Genomic DNA, 8,346 nt, shown 5'->3' with positions numbered 1-8,346 from the left:
GTGAGATTTATTTGCAGGAGCTTGACCAGATTCCTGTAGTAAATATTAGAGGGAAAAAAATCCCTCATTCTTCTGGCAGAGAAAGAGGAAAAGGAATCCTTTTGAAATACCCCATGACATTGTGATCTTAACAAGGCCTGCCCTCAGGAGAAACTAGTTAACAAGAACCTCACCTGATGGGGTATAATCAGAGCCAAATGACCTGGGGGAAGAGACATTCCAAATTCCAGTCCACTCTGGCCATCCAGTACCACTTGAGGCAGGATAAAAAAGCTTAGAAACACATGTGAAGGTCACAGTATAGAGGCATGTCACTAAAAGACTGACACCTAATCATATGACTATAGAAGACTCCCCCTCTTGACCACCTCACTACCACATTACTAACGGCCTATGTACAGATATATACAATGTCCAGATGGCGAGAAAAAATTACAGGATGTATCAAAGACAAAAGCCACATTTTGAAAAGACAGAGAAAGTCTACGGCCATGCCACCCTGAATAAGCCCAATCCTGTCTGATCTCAGAAGCTAAACAGGGTCAGGCCTGATTAGTACTTGGATGGGAGACCACCTAGGAAGACCAGGTGCTGTAGGCATAAAAAAAACAAAATAAGGAATTGTAAGCTGACACATTCCTTCCAATCTGTGAGCTCAACCAAGGGTTGCCGGCCTAAAAGAAGAAGAAGAAAAGAAAAGACAGAGCAAGCATCAGAAACAGACATGATAGATCAGAAGCAGACATTGAAATTATCGGACTAGAGATTTAAATAACTATGAATAATATGCTAAGGATTCTAATGGGTAAAGTAGACAGCTTGCAAGAAAAGATTGGTAATGTAAGAAAAATAAAATTCTAAGAAAGAGACAATGAGAAATGCCAGAGATGAAAAGCACTAATCTTTGATGATTATATTAATAGAATGGACATAGCTGAGGAAAAAGTCTCTGAGCTTGAGGATATACCAATAGAAACTTTAAAAACTGAAAAGCAAAGGTAATATGGCTGCAATAAAAAACAAACAAACAGAAAATCAGAATATCCAAGGACTATGGAACAAATATGAAAGGTGTAATGTATGCATAACAAGAATACCAGAAGGTGAAAAATAGAGAAAGGAACAGAAAAATATTTGAAACAATAGCAACTGAAAATTCTCCCCAAATTAATGACAGACACCGAACCACAGTACCAGGAAGCTCAGAAAACACCAAGTAGGATGAATTCCCCCGCCCCCATTCCCCTCAAGAAACTATACCTAGGCATATTATTTTCAAACTACAGAAAATCAAAGAGAAATAAAATGTCTAAAGGAAGCCAGAGGAAAACAACACTTTTCCTACAGAGGAAGAAAGATAAGAATTACAACCGAATGTTCCCCCAGAAACCAACAAAACAAGGAGAGACTAGAGTGAAATATTTAGTGTTTAGGAAAAAACGCCAACCTGGAATTCTATACCCTGTGAAGTTATTCTCCAAAAAAAGAAAGATCTAAAATCAATCATTTAAATAACCACCTTAGAAAACTAAAAAGAAAAACAAATTTCATCCAAAGTTAGCAGGAGAAAGACTAGAATAATAATTACAGTAGCAATCAATGAAATTTGAAACAGATGTCAGACAGAGGACAAATACTATGCAATATCACATATACGTGGAACCTTTAAAAAATCTTTTAAAAAATCATAGAACAAGAGATCATATTTGTGGGTACCCGAGGCAGGGGATAGATATGAGAGGTGGAGAAATTGGATGAAGGTGGTCAAAAGGAACAAATTTCAGGTTATAAGATAAACAAGTACTGGGGATATACTATACAACAGAATGACTGTAATCAATACAACTCTATGGTATATTTAAAAGTTACTAAAAGAGTAGATTCTAAAAGTTCTTATCATCAGGATATAATATATATATATATTTATATATATACACACATACATATATTTATATATTTACATGAGATTATGAATGTTAACTCAACTTATTGCAGTAATCATTTCACAGTATATGTAAGTCGAGTCATTATGTTGTACATCTTAAATTTACACAGTGCTGAATATCAATTATATATTAATAAAACTAGAAAAAAGGAAAAAGGAAAAAACTAGGAAATTGGTAGAAAAATCAATGAAAGCAAAAGATGTTTTTGAAAGGATCAATAAAATTATAAAGCCTGCACCTAGGCTAACTAACAAAAAGGAGTGCACACAAATTACCAGTACCAGAAATGAAAGAGAGGATAGCACTAAAAATCCTATGGACATTAAAAGGATAATAAAGTAATACTATGAACAACTCTATGACCACAGATTCGATAACGTGGATGAAATGGACCAATTCTTGGAAAGATACGATTTGCCCAAACTCACACAAGAAGAAACAGACAATCTAAATAGGCTTATATGTATGAAAGAAATGGAATCGATAATTAATAACATTTCAAAACAGAAAGCACCAAGCTCAGATAGGTTCACTGGTGAGTTTAAGGAACATTTAAGAAAATAATGATATCAATTCTCTACAATCTCTTTCAGAAGATAGAAGCAGAAGAAATACTTTCTTTTTTTCCCTTGAGGCCAGCATTATCCTAATACCAAAACCAGACAAAGGTTTTACAAGAAAATAAAAGTATAGACCAGTATCTCCTGTGAGCATACATGCAAAACTCTTCGACAAAATATTAGCAAATCAAATCCAACAGTGTACAGAGAATTATACACCATGACCAAGGAGAATTTATCACAGGCACACACGGCTGGTTCGAGATTTAGAAATTTATTTACTCTATCACATCAACAGGCTAAAAGAGAAAAATCACATGATCATAGCAACAGATGCAGAAAAACCAGTTGACAAAATCCACCATCAGCTCATGATAAAAACTCTCAGGAAACTAATAACAACAACAACAACAAAAAACTTCCTCAATTTGATAAAGACTATCTACAAAAATTCTCCAACTAACATCATACTTAATAGTGAGAAAAGTGAAGCTTTCCCACTAAGATCAGAAACAAAGCAAAATGTTCCCTTTCGCCATTCATATTCAGCATCGTGCTTGAGGTACTAGCTAATACATTAAGAGAAGAAAAGAAAAGATATCCGCATTGAGAAGGAAAAATAAAACTGTCTTTGATGAGAGATGGAATGTGAAAGAATGACCCCAGAACTCCTGGAACTCATAGTGATTGTAGGAAGGTTGCAGGATACAAGGTTAGTAGATAAAGGTCAATTGCTTTCTTACATACCAGAAATGAACAAATGAAATTTGAGGTAAAAAACACATTATCGTTTACATTAGTGCCCTCCCCTCAATGAAATACTTAGGTAATATCTAACGAAATATGTGCATGATCTACACAAGACAAACTACAAATCTCTGATAAATGAAATTGAAGAACTAAAGAAATGAAGAGGTATTCCATATTCATGGATAGGAAGATGTCACTCTTTCTAAAGTGTGAAGATGTCAGTTCTCCCCAACTCGATGTATAGATTCAATAAAATCCCAATCAAAATTCTAGCAAATTATTTTATGGATGTCAAGAAACTAATTCTAAGGTTCATATGGAGAGCCAAGAGAATCAGAATAGCCAACGCAGCATTGAAGGTGAAGAACACATTTGGAGGACTGATACTACCCAACTTCAAGACTTACTATAAAGCTACAGAAATCAAGACAGTGTGGTATTGGTGAAAGGACAGATAAACAGATCAAAAGAACAGAACATAGAACCCAGAGAGCACATACATATAGTCTACTGATCTTTGACAAGTAGCAAAGCAACACAATGGAGCAAAATTAGTCTTTTCAACAAATGGTGCTAGAACAACTTGACATTCACATGGAAAAACATGAGTCTAAACACAGGTCTTACACCCTTCAAAAATTCACTCAAATGGATCATAGACCTAGGTGTAAAATGCAAAACTATAAAACTTTTAGAAGATAACATAAAAGAATAAACCTAAGTGTTTTAAGCCTAAATGATGACTTGTTAGACATAACACCAAAGGCATGACCCATGAAAGAGCAATAATAAGCTGGAATTCAGTACCATTTTATGTCCTTTTGTTTTTGGTTTTTGAAGGATCAAATAAGTGTTTCCTTTTCCTTTTATATATTTTTTATAGTCTTATAGTAAAGAAAGAACTCTTAACTTGCAAGACAATTCTTTAGCAGTGTGTTTTATTTTATTTATTTTATTTCCATGGAATGGAATCAAACATGGACTGAGACTATAGAATGTACACTAGAAATCAGCAGATGCCAGAAACAGAGTAGGGAAAAACAATGAGGCCTAAACACTCAAAACACTTCACTTGGATCTGCTGATGGCAGCCAGAACCAGGATCTGGATCACACAATGGGGACAGGTTTTAGGACCGTTGGAAAGATTGTGGGTGAGGGTGGGCAAGGAGCCACATTGAGGTGCGGGTTTAGTACCAGGTAACTTGCTCTTGGTATTTACATACAGAATCAGTTGGCTCTATTTCTTACAAATACACATGGAAAGAGAGGGAGGTTTGATCATTACTTTATGAAGCTGTTGCTTTGCAATAACATCCTCAGAAATAGAGACAATTCATTCAGATTCAAATTTTAGTAGCAGGAAATAAATATCAAAACATCATCACTAGCCCTCAGTACAAAACCTCCACCCCACCCGATCCTTCCTCCTTGTCCCATCCCCTAGAACCCTCTGGCTGCTACCACTTCACTACTGTCGTCCCCCACACTTCACATCCTTGTCAGCAGGAGAAGCAGGAGTGAAAGAGGCCAAAGACTGCACTGGAAAATCTGTCCCCACTTGCTTTCATACCTTGAACTTCTTCATGGATCTGGTCTTCAATAGGAGCGATAAATAGCTTCTTAGGGGGAAAACATCCGTTAAAAAAAAAGGGAGGGTAATTCTGATGACTTCTTAAACCAGTCATCCTCTTAAAGTAGAGCAGTCCACAGATTCACCAAGTCTATCAAACAGAGGTGAAGGTTGCTGAGTAGGAGAAGCCGGGCAGAGCTGGAGAAGCTGAGGGTGGTCAGGACACCACGTGCTCAGATTTGTGTCCTGCCAGCAGTCTGTCCTCCACAGAAAAAGCTGGCAAGTTGGGGTGATTCGATTTAAGAAGTCCTGGTGGGGACAGGAAATACCCAAAGAGGGACATTTTAAAAAGTAGTGAGAATGGGGCAGGAGATGGAGAGCTGATTGTCCAAGAGCTTCCGTGTAAAAATAAAATTAAAAAAGGGAGAAAGAGGGAAAAAAACAGTCTCTTAAATGGTCTGAGGGCTCTAAGGATGAACTGAAAAGTGAGGCGACAGAAGAAACAGCTTTTGCTGCTGGTCTGCCCCGCGGAGCTGAGCTGTCCACCAAAAGCTTCTTCCTGCGCTCAGAGCTGCAGTCCTAACCCCATTCCAAGGCAGAGATGGTGCTGCCCTTGGTGTTGGCATAAGGCTGTTATGTGAGGAGGGGTACTCAGTGTGTCATTAGCCACTTGACCTCGCCTTCTCCAGTGCAGGGACTTGCTGCTCTAGAAGAGTATGCTGCTGCTTGACATCATCATCTCTCTGGTGTGTGTGGTTTTTCCTTCGCATATACCAGACATATTCTGTGGCTTTGTCCAGGATTTGGGCCTGGGATGCCTCTTCTTAGAGTGACGGGACCGAGTCCCACAAACTGCGAAGGCTGTCTTTGATGTAGCCCCTCTGTGTTTTGTACCCATACATTATTATGAGCCTGTTTGTCAGCGTGGCTCTGCACCTGGTGTGTTGTTATGGCTCCTTTCCTATGGCCCAGGGAGTGGCCACTGCAGCTGCAGCAGGGAAGAGGGAAGAGTGAAGGGGAGGGGGAGGTCACCTGCAACAACAAGCCAAGTCTCCCCACACACCCTGTCACTCACTCAGTCACTCAAACACACAACACAGGCAAGAACCACCTCTTCTCTTCGATAACATTTTAAAATTCTACTCTGTGAAAGACAATGTCAAGAGAATTGAAAAGACGGCCGACTGCCTGGGAGAAAATAGTTGCAGAAGACACATCTGATTAACTACTGTTATCCAAAATATACAAAAAAAACCCTCTTAAAATTCAGCAGTAATAAAACAGACAATCTAATTGAAAAATGGGACAGAGACTTTAACAGGCCCCTCACCAAGGAAATGTACAGATGGCAAATAAACACATGTTCCACATCATATGTCATCTGGAAATGCAAATGAAAACAACAGTGGATACCAGTACATGCCTATTAGAAGAGCCCAAATCCAAAACACTGACAACACCAAATGCTAGTGCAGATGTGGAGCAACAGGAGCTCACAATCCTTGCTAGTAAGAATGCAAAATGGTACAGCCACTTTGGAAGATAGTTTGGTGGTTTCTTACAAAATGAAACATACTCTTTCCATATGATCCAACAATTGTGTTCCTTGGTATTTATCTCAAAAAGTCGAAAACTTATGTCTACATAAGAGCCTGCATAGACATGTTTATAGCAGCTTAATTCATAACTGCCAAGACTTGGAATAGGTAAAGGCACGAATAAACTGTAGGACCTCCAGGAAATGGAAAATTACTCCGCTCAGAAAAGAAATGAGCTACCAAGCCATGAAAACACATCAAAGAACTTGAAATGCCTATTACCAAGTGAAAGAAACATCTCTGAAAAGGCTACACGTATAATCATATCATCCGACTACATGACATTCTGGAATAGGCAAAACTATGGAGAAAACAAAATGATCAGTGGTTGCCAGGGATTTAGGTCGAGAATAGAGTTCAATAGGCAGAGCACAAAGGAACTTTATGGCAATGAAAATACTCAGCATGATATGAAAATAATGGATATATTCTTATTCATTTGTCCAAACCCATAGAATGTACAACAGCATGAACAGAATGAACCCTAATGCAAACTGTGGACTTCGGGTGATCACGGTGTCAGTGTAGGTCCATCAGTTTCACACATGCACCTCTCTGGTGAGGGTGCTGCTCATGGGAGAGGCTGTGCATGTGTGGGTGCTGGGGGCATCTGAGAGATCTCTGTACTTCTATTTTCATTTTGCTGTGAACCTAAAACTGCTTTTATTTTTTTTAAAGTCTTCAAATAAAACCAAACCAAAATGATTCATTCATGTTGCTGTGTTTATTAATAGTTCATTTTAAAATCACTGCATAGTATTCCACTGTATACATGCACAGTACTGTATAATTGTACTAGGTTTATTCTTCTACTGTTGAAAGACATCTTGGTTGTTTACAGTTTTTAATGATTATGATTAAAACTGCTATAAACATTCACTTGCAGTTGTTGCGTGGAAATAAGTTTCCAATTCACTATCTAGCAGTGTGATTAATGTCAGCTAAGTCTAGGTTCAAGTTCATAAGAAAATACAAAATTTTTTCCAAAGTGGCTGTATTATTTGTCCATTCCCACTAGTGATGATTGAGAGTTTCTGGTGCTCTGTATCCTTGTTAGCAATTTTTGTTGTCATTAAAATCATTGTTAACTATTCTGGCAATGTCGTAGTATCATGGTGACTTTAATTTGTATTTCTCCAATGAGGAATGATGCTCAGCATCTTTCTCTGTATTTATTTGTCACCTATCTATCATCTTTGGTCAAAATTTGGCTCTTAAGCACTTTTCAAATTGGGATTGTTTGTTTTACATTGATGAGTTTTACTTTATCTAGTTCGGTTATAAGTTCTTGACTTGCAAACATTTTCTTTCAGTCAGTGGTTTGTCTTCCATTCTCTTAGCAGTGTGTTTTGTAGAGCAAAAGTTTTTAATTTTTGATAAAGTCTAATATATTATTTTTTCTTTGTGGATTGGGCTTCTGGTGTTTTATTTAAAAATGTACTGAGGTTATGTATTCTCCTTTACATTCTTTTAGAAGTTTTATGGCTTTCCATATCACATGTAGGTCTATGATCCTTTTGAGTTAATTTTTTATGTGATATAATGTATTGTTTAGTTTTTTTTTGGCATATGGCTGTCTAATTGTCCCAGGATCATTTGTTAAAAAGACTATCCCATCTCCATTGGATTACCTTTACACCTAGATTCAGACTCAGTTGACTATACCTGCATAGGTCTAATTGTGGCCTCCCCATTCTGTTCTATTGATCTCTGTTTCTACTCTTTTGTTAATAATACACTGCCTTAATTATTGTACATTTATAGATAGTCTTGAATTAGTATCCCATAATTTTCAAAAGATGTTTTTATTATCATTCAGTTGACAATATTTCTAGCATCCCATGTGTTATCGTCTTTGACCCATGGGTTATTTAGAAGGGTTATTTTAAATTTCTAAATATTTGTTTTATTCCCCTGATA

At 37.3% G+C, this 8,346-nt stretch overlaps 1 pseudogene; it reads left to right on the top strand.

The window, feature by feature from the left end:
* Positions 1-481: 481 nt before the first annotated feature.
* On the top strand, positions 482-600 carry LOC118606690 (annotated as a pseudogene).
* Positions 601-8,346: the final 7,746 nt, after the last annotated feature.

Source organism: Rousettus aegyptiacus, unplaced genomic scaffold (genome assembly GCF_014176215.1).
Source record: "Rousettus aegyptiacus isolate mRouAeg1 unplaced genomic scaffold, mRouAeg1.p scaffold_m13_p_1, whole genome shotgun sequence".
In the NCBI taxonomy this organism is placed as follows: Eukaryota; Metazoa; Chordata; class Mammalia; order Chiroptera; family Pteropodidae; genus Rousettus; species Rousettus aegyptiacus.
The sequence above is the reverse complement of the archived record's forward strand: the minus strand, read 5'-3'. Positions and strand labels throughout refer to the sequence as shown.